Here is a 15,697-nt window from a genome sequence, read left to right on the forward strand (position 1 = left end):
TACATAAGCTTCCAGTCTGTAATTCATATAGACTTCAAAGCTTTTTATGAAGATGGCTGTGTGTGTATTGTGTATGTATCTGTACATGTACATATGCAGATAGTCAGGCATACAGATTGCCTCTCTGTAGATGTATTTGTATGTGTTAAGTACTCATTGAAAGCCTGAAGAGCAGGGCTTTGTAAGTTTAAGAGGCACCGGTTAACTTGAAATCTGGGTGATATTTTTGCTTCTCCAAGTGAGCTAGAAGTAGCATTGGTGGTTTCTGTCTGTCTTGGTTTTTCCTTGCTGATCCTAGTAATGTTTTGTTATTGCCACTGTAAGCCAGTATAATTGGCTTGACACAGAATGGTATAAAATCTATAAAGTAAACTTGAAAGGCTTAGAATTCTAATCTTGGTTATATACGTGTGTGTGTGTGTTTAATGATACTAGTAGAAATGCTTCTTTGTTAGGGCTTAAAGAGAGACGGTTTAACTTCAAGAGTAACTAAAGAGGCAATATAGTCAAAGTAGTTGCAGTTGGAAGCTTCATTTATCTAATTTTGTAATTCAGTATGAGCAAGATTACTTAAAGTATAAACTGCTTTTTTTTGCTTATAATGAGGTTAGTTATTATTAAATTAATATTTTATCTTATTATAAAAGAATCTTAGACTCTGCCTTTAAAACAGAAATCACTTTAAGAATTCTTTGCAACTTGGTAAGGTTCCTTAGCTGTTTATTGCTTCTGTTGTGGGATTATACAATTTGCTACATGAAAAAAAAAAAAAAAAGGTAAAACACAGGGGAATCTTAATTGTCCTACATTAATATGGTACTTGAGTCAGAACTATATTTTATTAAACCCTAAAAGATGTTTTAAAGATTCCTTCTCTTCTGGAGCTCTTCAAAGGACTGGGGTAATTTAAATTTTTAATTGGAGCTCATGCCTCAGTTATTCCTGTAGAAAATGGCTGAATTGTTTCCATGTAGTTGATAGGCAGACAAGGAGTGAAATAAATTTCTTAGTTTCTGAGATAGATTCATCTCACCATATGATGACTACCGTGCTGAAGCTGTAAGCCTGTGATCTTGTATGCAAGGTTCAACTGTTTCTGTTTGGGAGAAACTTTATTCCAAGAAAGTGACTCTTGTCACCAGTCTTTCTTTTTGCCTTTTTAGCAAGTAGGCAATAATCCTGGCATTAAGTAAGGTGCAAAAGACAATGCTCGTGGAGGTTCTCTCACCTGGATGTCTTCGCTTGTCAACCTTCTGTTCCCATGCTGCAGGCACAGAAAGAAGAGGAAACGCTAGCCAGAGTGGAAAGTGAACCTATCACAGTGATGCTGATGCATCCTGAAAAGGAATTTGCAGCCAGGTCAGGGGAGCTTGCCTGTGCTGAATCATAGAATCATTTAGGTGGGAAAAGACCTTTAAGATCATCAAGTCCAACCGTTAACCTATCACTGCCAAGTCCACCACTAAACCATGTCCCTAAGCACCGCATCTACACCTCTTTTAAATACCTCCAGGGATGGGGACTCAACCACTTCCCTGGGCAGCCTGTTCCAATGCTTGACAACCCTTTCGGTGAAGAAATGTTTCCTAATATCCAATCTAAACCTCCCCTGGTGCAACTTGAGGCCATTTCCTCTTGTCCTTTTGCTTGTTACTTGGGAGAAGAGACTGACACCCACCTCGCTACAACCTCCTGTCAGGTAGTTGAACCCTATAAGCCAACCTCAAGAGCCATTTTGTGTTGGTTTTCATCTTCCCTAGCCTCTGCCGTGTGGGTGACAGAGAGGTTCTCTCTGTATTCTTCGCGGTGAAATACAGTTAAATAGACTGAACCATTCAGGAAACACAGAGTGTTCATGTTCATTCTGCATACCGTTTACTTAGGGCCTGTTCAGCCCTTTGACCTATGTGGTAGAGGCTAGTGAAGATGAAAACCCAAACAAAATGGCTCTTGAGGTTGCCAGCTGAGCATTAGGTACCTTTTTAGGCTCTATGTAGAGTTGTCTTCTGTCTTGCCAATGTGAAAAACAATAATGTTTTGTAAATACTCCTTGTTTGTTTTCCCTGGAGCTATGTTTCCCAATGCAAGCATCCTGCCAGAGTTTCAAAAGATTCTTTTTTCTTCTAGCTAGATACAGATACTCCAGCAGAGAAATATCTTGCTATATGCCAGAACCTTAAAATTCAGGATGCTAAAAACCAAACAAGGCACCTCCCTCCCCCTAAGACTTGTATGTTACATCAGTATTATAACCGGCTTTATATATTTGCACAAATTCAGGCCCAGAGATAAGGAAGGAAAGAATTAAGGGTCTTGGGACTTCAGTTCCTCCATCACCAAGAATGATACTTAATACTTTGGTCAGATAACATTGTATTGTCTTTTCTTCTTGCTTAGGGTGTGTGTGTGGGGGGGTGGCAGAAAGCATTTCTTAGTGGACTTTGGTCATACTTGATCTTGTGTTAATTCAGGGACTGTTGCACTGGCTGAAGGGCCACACTACCCCAGCTGCCCTTCTCCTGAGGGGAGGAGATGGGGAGCAACCATGTTATCTGTTGGCAAACTCCTAGTCTGCTATGCTGAGAATTGCATAAATAAACCCAAAAAATCATTTCTCCTGTATCATTTTGCAGGAGCTCAAGGAACAGGTCACCTGAAAAATACTCATTTGCCTTGTGGTCTCAAGGTGATTGTTGTTAAGAGAATTAAGCTTACGTACAGGAGGGTGATAGTTGAGCAAACAAACTGTTGGATAATTGGCAAGAGACATTTAACCTAATGTTTTTCTTTTTTTTAAATTGAGCAAATCTAATATAAAACACATTTTTGAGGGTGCTAAGAAAATATCCTTAATTTGAACTTGAAATAGGTGTGCATGACATTTTAAGAATCAATTTGATAAAGACGTATTTCTAACTTGTTAGCAACACTATTTCTTCAGATATGTTTTTGATATGGTGCCATTTTGTCTCTTGCTGCCAATGCCTGACATTATTAAGCTTTGAGTATTTGCTGCAACAGAATTCCTTCAAAAATGAAATTTTTCATTTTAAAAAAAATACCCGAACTTGTTCTTTTAGTGCAAGAACATTTCTTAGTGTAGTTTGAATTGGGCTATTTCTAGAAACTACAGAAAACATGAGAGGTTTTTTTAGCTTCAAGTAATTCTTATTATAAATCTGGGAGGATTGTCTACCATTTATGAATCCACAGGTGTTTTTCATCTTGGAAAGTTTCTCCTACAGTGTCGTCTTCCTACGATTCTTTTTACGAAGTGTAATTTTTTTTTTTTTTTTGGTAAGATTTTCCTGTCAGGGAAGTCTTAAACACCTAGGTTGGCCTGCTGTAGCACAAGATTTTTGGAGGGGGCGGGAGGGTTAACTCAGCTCTGTGTTAGAAATCTGTAGGTGAAGTTTAGTTGATGATGTGTGAGCTAATGGAGGAAAACTGCAGAACAGGGGTATGTTGTTGAGTCTTCAGCAAAAGATGCTTCAACACAAATGTTTGATATTTTGGGGCTGCACTCTGGACTTTTGGGCAGGCCTTTACTTTTCAGATAACTGTGTTTCCTTGTTACTAGGGCACTTAAATCCTCATAGGTATTGAATTTATTTCTCAAAACACAGATCTTAAAATTCAAGAAGATACTTTCAGTTATCTACACGTACAAACCCTGTTCCCGTGTGCTCCACCCCTCCAGCCCCATCCTCCACCCGATGGATTCAACTCTTGTTTAGGGAAAATCAGATTTCTGCTATAAGGATTTTTGTCTTAGGCACTTCTGTGCAATGATGCAGTACCCTAGCTTGTATTTGTGAGGATAGTTTTCTAGGAATTACTTTTACTTTAGGGCACTTCTGAGCTTTTGTCTGAGCATAGTTTTGCTTTCTTTCAGTTAAGGTTTACTAAAAAGGTGTAATGCATGAGGTGTATTTTCTTCCTAAGAAATAAATGTGTTATTCTTGACTATAAATTGTGTCTGTAAGCGACATGTTAAGTTCAATCCTTTGCACTTAATTGTTTTTATCTTCAGTGTATTCATTAAGTAGCTCTTCTCCCTGTTTAAAGGAAATTCATATTCCTTTAATGGAAAGGAACAGTTAAAAACGTAGTATACATCTTGTAATTCATTATAGATCTTGTGAGACATTATTTTGATAAGTTATTTTGAAACAGATTTTATTTCAACCTGATATATTTTAGTATCTTACTTACAAAGCTGAGATAATAAATTAAGTGCTGTGGTAATTATGCCAATAGAAACTTCAAGACAGTTATATAATTATACATCAAAATCAGTTCTAGAAGGTTGTAACTTTTTCTTCTTTTATAACTATGCAGAGTTTTCATTAGATTCCCTCTGAAAGGCTTCAGATGAAAAGGTGATGCTGCCTTCTCCTCCCCCCCCCCGTCCCCAACATGATTTTTACTTTCTTACCTGAGAAGGTTAATTTTGTTTTTCAATTTTCAGGTTAGAAGTATCTAGATGATTAAAGATTCTAATACCTGTATGCTTCTGTGCTGTAGGTTGTTAGATAGTTGTATCATCAGTCAGTAACAACTAGAAATAATGTAGTGCAACATTTCCACCATTTTCTTTGTTCGTGGCTTCTATTTTGCCTCAAATGAATGTAGCGGCACATGGAGAAACATGGCATAGCTCCTATATAGTACTTTTTCAGGGTTTTAATTGGCCAGGGGTAGGAGCAGTTCAGCCTGCTGAGCCTTACCTCCGGTGTTGCCAGTACAGTGACCGATATGTGATATCGACGATATCACGATATGCGATATGCGATCCTTGCAGAAGCAGAGGCTTCAGGTAGCTAAAAGGAACATGCTTAGAAAAGTTAGTTTAAGATAAAGCAACGAACTGAATGCGTGCTTTTGAACTGTTGCCTACTGCAGTGAGAATGAAGTGAGTCTCGGCTGTGTTGAGGCCCTTCCTGTTTTACTGGAGGACTTGTTCATGAGGTTGCATTTCTTGAAGTGAAGCTTGTGGTCTGCTACACCGGTTGGACGTTACAGGGGCTTAAAAACCAAAATCACATGAGTTCTTACGCTTTCCAGCATGCTGTGTCTCAGTACATAGGTGCGGTGGTGTTTGGTGGACTGTTCTGGCTTTTTAAAAAGCATCTTAATAAAAAAGGCTATTGTCCTCTAGAATAGTATTTTTTTCTTTTATTAACTTAACAGTGTAGCTTCTCAAACAGCCTTGTGAGTACAATTGGAGAGGCAGTATGAACCCCTAAGGTGCTTGAAACCCCTGTATGGTCAAACCAGAATCTCGCAGAGAGCATGTGTATACCTATAGGGACCAAATGGACTATGTGAAGGTTGATTTCTTTTGCTAGTATTGCTGTAGAAGTCGTGATGCCATTAAATCACAGCCCCCTTGCTGTGTCGATTCATCTTTCTGTAAAGATTTCTGTCAAGGGTAAATTTTGTCATTTTTCTTGTGAAAACAACTTCCAGTTATTCCCATTTAAAATCTGCTAGTATTATAATTCAGAGGTTTATCATTGTAGGCGTATCTTTTATTTCTCTTGTATTGTGGCAGGACAGAACTTGAGCATGCTGTAACTGTGTTCTGAGTAGGCAGATGCAATTTTAGCTGACAATTTTTTCTGTTTTTTTTGTTTAGGTTTATTCTCTTTAGGTATAACAGTTGGCAAACATAGAGAAGGCCAAGTGTATTGTCTTTTACTGTAAGAAAATTGAATGTTTATGAAATGCAGAAAGCCAGTTATATGAAATTTAAGTTTTATTTCACTAAGGACAAGAACAGATGACCCAAAAGCTCCTAAATCACAGCCTTTGTTCTGGCTCCAGTTGTAGTCCATTTATCTGAATTCCTCAACCGTGTTTTTCGTAAGTTCCTATAGCAATTTAGGAAGAAAGCTATACTATGTAAATGTTGACTTTTCAATTACTAAGTGCTGGCAAAAGCCCATCAGGTTTGTGTATGCGTTTATGAAGTTTCACTTTGTGCTCTATGTAAAAAGAATATAGAACTGTAAGTTTGTTTTTTTTTTTTTCTTTATCATTTGGGTGTAAAGAAATCATGAAATAGTCCATAGACTTGGTAAGGATTAATTTATATAAGGAATTCAGATGATTATTCCAGAGGGTGGATAGTCACTTGTTGAACACGCAAAACAGTCTTGTCTAGTCTTCTGTGTTTTGGGGTTTTTTGTGGGTTGCCAGAACTGATATTGGAACACACCAGTTGACAGAGAGATTGGTTATTAGGTGTGTTTGATTGTCATGTAATAAGCTGTACGACATAATCAAGGTTCTTTAATAAAGCTGCTAATCACACCTGCGTTATTTTGTACTTTACCTGTCACTGCTGTGAGTTCTTGATTTGTTTCCTAAAAGGAAACTAATATTGACACTGTTCGACTAATTGTAATGGTTCGGTGGAGTAGCAGACATGCAGCATGTTAAATGTTTTGCGTAAGTTTTCATACTGTGCAGACTTACCTCTACTGGAGGTTTTTGTCTTTATCGGGCACAGAAGAAGAAATTCAGATAAAAGGCTACTTTCCACGGCATAGTCTAAAGTGTGCGGATACGTGGACTTGTCTGTATGAGATACAGCAGCGTACCGCAAAGTATGTTTTTGTAGCATAAAGCCCTAAGAACAAGTGCTTTCAGTCACCTTACCTGGCGCGCGCGCGTGCCTGCCCCGCTCCCGGCGGTGACGCGCGTTGGGGCGGCGCGGCGCCGTTAGAGGGCGCCCGAGCCCAGCGCACGGCGCCCGGCCGCGGCCCCTCGCCGAGCCGGCGGCTTCCAGGCGGGAGCGGGGTGGAGGCGGGCGTCCCCTGACGAGGTTCCTACCATCTTTTAGACAAATGAATTCCGAAAATACGTTACAAAGGGCATTGAGTTAAATACAGCTCTACCGACTCGATGTTTCTTTTTCGTTTCTTCAGTCAGCCTAAATGTGCTACGTGTTCTGAGGATTGGTATGGATGTAGATTGGTAGGCTTTGATTCAGAGACCTTTGTGTGTGTCTGTGTATCCTAAAAGCAGAACAGGAGCTTGCTTGTTTCCAGGTTCTCTTCACTTCCCAATTCTACCACGTGTAACTAAGAACCCTTGTGATGGATCTTCTCAGCTTATTTGAGCAGGTTTATACTGCTAGACTTAAAAACTGCATATAAACTATTCTTTTTCCGATAGCATTGCGTGAAATGCCTGAAATGCTTTGTTTATTGCATTTCTGGATTTTCAAGTTGATTTTTACTGTAGAGGCAATGCTTTAAAGTGGTAGGCAAATGCTTTTGTTCAACGTCTAATTTTGAATCAAAAAAGAGAAATAATTTTGCTCTTTAAAGCACCGGGCATATTAAAGTCTTATTTAAATCCAGTTTCATTAAGATTTTGCTGCAAAAGAAGTTAGTGTAATTTACTTTTAAACACAGAAATGCTGTACTACCTTTTATCTTTTTTTTTTTAAAGAAAACTTATTTCATGGCACTTTTCCTTGAGTAATTTTAAACATAAAAACCTTGTGGTTGCCTAAATTCTGAAAAATTCGGTCATAGTTTGTTTGATTTTTTTTTTTTTTTATAATCCACAATTGCAATGGATATTAACATCTCTAATAAACTTTCATGCTGAACATTTCTGAAAATTGTGCTTAAGAATAATCATTTAGTAATCTTAAAAATGAAGTTAAAGAAGCATCTGTTTTAAGCGGTAGGTAGCTTGCTGTATGTAACTGTCTTTTAGCAGCATTAGAACGAGCTGGAAGACTGTATCCAGCTCATTTTTGCATTCAACCATTTCACTATATGCAAGTTTTGAACTTGAAGCCAGGAGATTTTTACTTCATAGTTTGTGTTCTATCTTAAATGTATTCTTTACTTACAATCATGATATGTGATCATTTAGTTTGCTATATGGCTATTTCATATGGTTTTGTAACACTTGTAGAAACTCATTAATTTTTATATAATCAGCAACATAAAAGTCCAATTTCCTTTTTTTATTTTCTGCAATTTAGGTAAAATATTACGAATTAGCTATTCTGAATTTGATTTTTCTTGCTAGTATAATCAGCTCAACTCTGACTAAAGACATTAAAGTGCACAGAAGAGAATACCAATTAAATAATAAAAGTATATTAAGATGTTTAAGATCTGTTCTTTGATTTCAGGTATCAATCTTTGAATTTTATGCCTATATTGTAGTTTGTGCTAGTGATTTAAAAACATTAAGCCTTATGCTTACTGTTTATTAGGGGAGAGAAAATGTACAGGTTATTCACCCTGAGTACTCAAAAGTTTTTAAAATAATTTTTGACGAGTTACAAAGAATCTAAAGGTTAATTGATTTTTACAAATTCATTTAATGTATTATTTGTTCAGTTTTGGGAATATGCAAGAACTCTGAAATATGAAAATACTTTATATTCCTCCACATTTTAAATCACACAAATGCAAACAACCTCGTGTTTATATTTTATCATTAACTTGTGGAAATATTATGGTAAACAATATCTAATGTGCTAGTTCCTATTAAAAGCAGAGACTCCCAAGTAATTCTTTTAGCTGTTCTACACAGATTAGTTTATGAAATGATATTGCTGTGAACATATGGCAGAGGTGAAACTTGCTGGCTTTTTTTTCCCCCAATGTACTCTATCACGTACTGAGCATTTGAATTTTGCTGTACTGCAATTCAGGAAAAAAACCTGGATATAACCATTTGTCTTTTACGGAAACAGTTTTTTCAGGGAATTGCTAGAACATATAATTGACATCCTGGTAGATCCTGTATTCGTCTTACTCAACTGAGGTAGGTGCCTTCTTGGGTGCCTAAAAGTTAGAAAAGTAGTAGCATTAGGCTACCTCTGTCTTGGGAGGAAGTAAAGCTTCATCCAGAAGGAAACCCAGACGGTGTAAAGACGGTGTTGGCAATTCTGGTAAAACCTTTCTAGTTCTTCATCCTTGATTATGACTCTTCAGTCTTAGACAACGTGCTACAGGAGTGGACACTTCCATTGGACTGCCTGGATCGCGCTCTCTGTGCTTTCTGCATGTTTTGTTTTGGTCTGTATCATGTCCTTTCTTAAGAGACCGATTGCTTGGGGTCCCAGCGTTCCCCTGTAGCTTTGGCCAGATATTTTGACTCTATGCTCGTTTGTTCTTTTGGTAACACTTCTGCAGGTATGACTGGACCAAGAGGAAGAGAATGTTCTTTTAACACCTTCTTATTGCCTCTTTCCATTCCCCCTCCTTTCCTTTTTTGCTAATGCAAGTATTTAGCCATTTCCTTCCCTGAAGAATACTGCAGTAAACTTGAGGGGGCTGAAGAAAAGCATGGCAAAATGAACAAATCCCACGTGCTAATATTTTATTCTGAGAGCCAAAATGAAGGAAATGCCTATAGTTTTGTTGAACAACAATTCAAATCAGTACATCTGGGTAAAAAATAATAGAAACTGATTGAAATAGGAAGTGGTAGTAAATTAAGAAAAATATTTTTGCTTGTTGTTTCTTGCTCCATAATGTTTTATGGATTTCTCAACTGCATAATCTGGAAAAATTATGTAGCATTATTCTCTTCTAGAGCAAAATTATAGATACTCGAGGTATAAAACACGTTAAACCCAAGTCGCACCTTTTTTGTTTATAGCGTTTATGTTCATTTTATTGATAGAAAGACAGAGACACGTTTCTGGCCCAAGGTTCAGTACTGAATATTGAATTGAATACTTGAGGAACAGACTTAAAATCCATTTTGCTAACAGGAAACCTACTGCAGCAGTGGAGTTGAAGGGATAAGAAATTGATTCACAAAGATTACTAAACTTAAAAGATTTTTCTAGAGAAATACTAGTCTTTGGTAGAAAAGAGAAAAATCCTTAGTAGTTTAAGGTTAGATCTATATTTTAACATTACTTATTTATAATTAATATATGTTGTTAAATCCAGTGATGCAGTCAAAAATATATTGGTAAACTGAAAAAGCTCAAACGAGCAAATATTGCATTTTGCTGTAGGGTGGTGAACCACTGTATAGAATCTTAATAACAGCAAAATTTAAGGGAATAAAAAACTTCTTTAAAGCTCTACTGAAAATGAGCTGAGTGTGCATAGCTGCACATGTAATAGTGCATACACATGTAATCGTAGCTTAAATTTATATAATTCCTTATCGACCGTATCTACAAAATGTATTTATTGCTGATAAGGTTGTTGTCACCCATCTAACTTCAAGACATTTACTATATTTTGGTTTGTGGTATGTTGGTCAAGAAGTTGCTGTAGTATGCAGCTTGTCTTTTGTTTCACTGTTTGCTGAATACACAGTTTGATTTCTTTTATTGGATTACATGCTTCAGTTCAGCATAAATTCTTGCAGTAGAAAAATACACATTAAAATAGATTGTTTACTCTTCAGTAAAAACTCATACTTTTTTGTAGGTTTAGTGTGATAAATCCTCGATGCACATATTTATAGCCAACATGCAACATTGTGGAGTTTTAGTCAATAATAGAAATGGAAAGATTTCTTAAAACTTCTTTAGAAAACAAGACAGGCATGTTCTTTGTGTGATATATTTAGGTCATAAGGGACATCTGCTAAGGATAATTTTTTAACACTTGCTAACAATTCTAATATAATATGGCCTATTCATCAGTCATATTGTTCCTGACTTGGCTAGTGTGGATTTTAGTGATTCCCGATGTGCATTCAGACTCTCTTAATTGCTAGTTTCTTGCTGTTCTATCTTATTGTTTTGTAGGACAATGCATAAGCGGGCACAGAATAATCAAAATGGTTTCCCTGGCCATATTAGGCACCTAACAGAGATATATTCGCTGGGCAATGTGTGCATGTTTTTGCAAGTGGAAGTCTCGTTGAAAGAAAATAAATCTTAATGGGGAAATAATTCAACAAGATTTGAACATGCTATTCAATGTGTGTGTGAATATATAAATATATTAAAATATATATTTGTACTTATACATGAACATATATATATATTTATATATATAAAAACCTAATCCGTGCGATATATCTTGAAGCTTTTATAACATGCACTTACGCAGCAGAGAAATTAGAGGGGTAAGTTAGGGAGGCACTACAGACACTGAACGTCAGGATTCTGGAGTTCTCCATAAACTGTTACATAGTGCGAGTTTTGTGCCTTTGGTTTAGAAAGAAAAGCTGGTTCAGAGATATTTGCAGTGTAACTGAGATCTAATCTTCTACGTTCTCATGAACTCAGAATTTCACTTAGCTGTAAGGCGTTTGACTCCTGAAGAGGTGCACGTAATGTTCCTCGAACTAGCACAAGCGAGGCAGATGGTAAGATGGGCAATGCTAGGCTTTGTGGTTTGAGGGGAGAGAGATTATGGTGGGTTTTAGGTTTTGGTATTGGTGAAACAGGAAAACTGACCAGCTGGAGTCTGGCAAAATTACTGAAAGGGGTAGTTGCAATTTGGCTTCCACATGTAGATGTAAATAGATTTCCCACGCCCCCCACCCCCCCCCCCCCGTTTGGTTTTTTGGGGGAGGGGGGTGGGGGGGGTGGGATTTTTGTTTGTTTGTTTGTTTTTTAGCATTTTGTATTGCTCCATACTGTGTTCTTACCTACCGATACAGAAATAGCTGTTTAATGCTTTTGGATAATTGTTCTAATCATTAAGTGTTTTATCTTAATCCAGTTTGTGCAACTCTGAACTGTTTGTGATAGTGAAAGAAAAAAAAAAAGTAAAAATTGTAGCTTTTGCAGCAGGCTGGGGGAAGCTTGCTTTATAGCTTACTCCAGGTGTTGAATCTTGTTTAAACCAAAGTCTTATCCCTCTGATCAGTTTTGGGAGGAAACAAAAGGACTTTATTTGCTAGATTTGTTACTCTCATTTTTACTCAGTTGTCTTAGCCAAGCACAATAGACGATCTTTAAAATCCCGCGTAGCTGCAAAACATGAAAATAGGGGTTTTTTTTCTAATTCTTTAAGTGATTTTTAGTTCTGCTCTAACAAAGCGTGTTTAGGAAAATGGGTTTGGGCTATTAAAGCAATACCAATGATCGGGAATAAACTAGCTTCTGACTGTTAAGTCAGTTGTTGAGTACAGTTGAAAGACCTTGGTCTATGCAAATGTTGATTTCATTCAGAATTTAAATCTGTAGCTGTATGGCTTAATTTAGTAATTTTATCAGACTTCATAGTTGTTCTCCACATTAAATAGTTGAAAATTTGATTCATCTATGCACTGTTGATTAAAACAGTTTGGCAAAAGCTTTATGTAAACTGCTTTGCTTAAAGTATACTTTATGAAATGTACAGTTTAAGCATAGAGCTGCTGATTTTCTGTGGCTGCAGCCTGGGAGAGAGGAATGAGGGAAGACCGTTTGAGAAGGGAATTGAAGACGCTGTTGTAAGGATGCAGTTTGGACACTGGGTGCCACTCCTGGTACATACTGAGACTCGACAGCCTTTCTCATGCAGTGGAACAACAAGCACTCTTAAAAATGGAGGTCTTTGTTACTCAGGAAATTCTGAAGGTCTTCGTGCCCTGAGCCAAGCGGTTCTTCTAGTTGAAAAACATATTCCTGAGTCCTACAAGGAGAAGCTAAAGCTACAAGGGCAGGATTTTTTTTTTTTTTTAAATATTTTAATTCTACTGAGGATGATTTTCTAGACTTGATGTGTTGTTCTTTGGTTACATAGCTCTCATCATATACAAGAAAGACAAGGTCACAGCACCATGTATTCAGGAACTAGACCAAACATGGCAATTTTCCTACAGATAGAATAGGAAGAATAATTTCAAAACAAAAAAAAATAGGAATGAAATGTTGCCTTGGAAGTTTGGGGCTTTTCAGTTTTTTTTTTTTTTGGTTGGTTGGTTTTGGTTTTTTTGGTCTTTTGGTCATGTGCTTGTTAGAATAGTACAGTGTCAGAAATCATTGAGTGCTGCGTTACTGATGGAAGACTAGATGAAAAGATAGTTGAGGTTCGGTTTGGGATTACTTACAGAAACTAGAATTGGAGGCATATAGTGATGGTTTCTAACAGGCACCAAGTGCTGAAGACGAGAGGAATGCCGAGGAGATGGAGTGAGGAGTGGGAGTAAGAAGTGTTTAGATGTAAATTGGAACAAGGTTAGTGCTCCCATCCTGAAAGCTGTGTAGCTCTCAAACTAGGAAGCACAATGTGATTTATGCTTTACTGTGCCCATGCCCGGAGGCGTCAGCTGGGTCTGGGTATCCTAAACATTGTACAAACACATACTTGCTCAAACATCTTAGAAACGGCACAGGAGTTTAGGTGTCCAGGTCTTAATGGCTTTCAGTGGAATATTGGCATCTCTACCTGGCTAATTTGGAAACTGAGATTTCAGTTATAACTGAAAGGCAATGGGGGTTTGGAAGGCTAAATGCCATAGCACTTTAAAAATGTTAGACTCCTAAACCTGATTTCCATGCAAAATTTTTTATCCACCCTTTTGTTTGAAAAGGAATTGAAATAGTGGGTCAGAAATTAAAATGTGCTTGGAGGGGGGGGAAAGCAAGACACTACTTGAAATAATGAATGGCAGGGTGAGGGACGACAGAGTTCCTTGTAAAATTCTGCTCTGATGCAATGGTGTAGAATTAAAACTAAAAAGTCCCTCCATCCTCAAATGTAGAAATTTGAACTCGGGTTTACTTTTTAAAATGACATTTGAAAATGGGTTCTGTTATTCACAGTGCTCCATTCTGTGACGTTTGACTGAATCTTCCAAGCCACTTTTCTTATAATGATGTTTCAAGTGAAAAATTAATTGATGTATTTGGATGCATAAAGCACCAAGTTAAAATGAATAATAAATGTCAAATTATCTTTTTTTTTGTCTGCCTGCTGTCAGAGCTTATACTCCCTTTAAAGGTAAAAACTTTCAAAAGTAGTTAAAAATATTGACTGTGTTTTTAATTGAAACTTGCAGGTTAAGTCTCTTAAAGTTGCTATTAAATTTTTTTGGACTTTCCAGAACAAACACATTGGCCCACAGAAAACTATGGCAAACATGAGTCACTTGGTATCTCCTTTGTAATTAGCTAAGCTTTATGTAGATAGTGAATAACACAAAGCCACATTGGTTTCTGTGGTTTTGCCAACTGTGGCAAAAAACCTGACTCTTAAAAAGAATTTTTTAACTTTTTTTTATTTTTTTAATTAGACCACCTTATCAAAAGGCACCAGATGCATAAGCAGAGCCAGAAATAAAAGAACTGGCAACAAAACTTCTTTTGTTGTTACCTGGAAATCTATTAAATGGGCCACTTGAAATAATGAGTATGGTATATGATAAGCTAGAGCCACCTGGGTTTTATTAGGCTACTTGATGCTTTGATCACAACTGTATTTAAACAGTTGTCTGTTTATAGTGTTCCTTGTCATCGCTGTGATTTAGATTTTAATCTGACACAATACAAAGAGGAATTGCAAAAACCAAGACTACTCAAATCAGAAATTGGTATGGGAGAGATGCTAGTTCAACTTGTCAACCTCGGAACAAAAGCACCTGTTAAGCAAGACCTGTAATCTGAAAGTAGAGCAGTAGATGATTTTCAGCAGATGTGGGACGCATCTGCATCGTGCCGTGGAGAGCAATGGTAATCACTGATGCCTGCTGGGAGCAGCCGGAGGAGCTCACATGGAGCGGTGCGCTGCCATCTCGGGTGGAGGGATCAGGGTGGGCATTACTAAGGATGTGCATATGTTGGCATGTTGCAGCCGTGTCTGCGTTGCAGCCATGGAGCTAGTGTCACGAGTAAGCACGGCTGCAGCGCCACGTGCACGGCTCTGCACTGCGCTGTGAAAGAGCCGGGTTCTGGTCCAGCTTCGGGTTCCCAGCGCTGCCCTCTGTACGATGCAGACATGCTCCTTATGATTTTCCTTTGCTTTCCCTTCATGCATTTGAGTGGCACTTTAACATGAAAGAAGGAACACTGAGGTCTGTCCTCCGATCCTGCTCATTCTTGCTAATAAACTAATAAAATCTAATCCATCTTAATAACTTGAATATGGGAAGTATCTGTCTTTATTCTTTCTCTTAATAAAATTTTGATGTGTTCAAAGAAGAGCAACAAAGCTGGTGAAGGGTCTAGAGCACAAGTCTTATGGGGAGCGGCTGAGGGAGCTGGGGTTGTTTAGTTTGGAGAAGAGGAGGCTGAAGGGAGACCATATTGCTCTCTACAACTACCTGAAAGGAGGTTGTAGCGAGGTGGGGGTCGGTCTCTACTCCCAAGTAACAAGCGATAGGACGAGAGGAAATGGCCTCAAGTTGCGCCAGGGGAGGTTTAGGTTGGATATTAGGAAAAATTTCTTCACCGAAGGGGTTGTCAAGCATTGGAACAGGCTGCCCAGGGAAATGGTTGAGTCTTCATCGCTGGAGGTATTTAAGATGTGGTGGACTTGGCAGTGCTAGGTTAATGGTCGGACTTGATGATCTTAAAGGTCCTTTCCAACCTAAATGATTCTATGATCCTATGATGCAGTTTTGCAGAGATGAAATAAACCTATCACTATATACAAAATGCCTAGGTTCTAACTTTTTGAGGCTTTGCTGATTGGCAGAGCTAGGAGAACTACTTGCTTGATAGCATCTGTGTGTTTGGTTTGGTTGTGGATACTCTAAGCATATTATTCAGCCTCTAACAACACTTTTCTTGCTGAGTTTGTCAGGTGCT

The 15,697-nt window shown here is 37.8% G+C and overlaps 1 protein-coding gene across 1 annotated transcript in view; it reads left to right on the top strand.

The window, feature by feature from the left end:
- The window catches only part of EIF3H (eukaryotic translation initiation factor 3 subunit H), an 88,955-nt gene that overhangs the window by 22,347 nt on the left and 50,911 nt on the right, over positions 1 to 15,697 (top strand). The window lies entirely within an intron of this gene.

This window comes from Platalea leucorodia, assembly GCF_965183815.1.
Source record: "Platalea leucorodia genome assembly, chromosome: 1".
NCBI lineage: Eukaryota > Metazoa > Chordata > Aves > Pelecaniformes > Threskiornithidae > Platalea > Platalea leucorodia.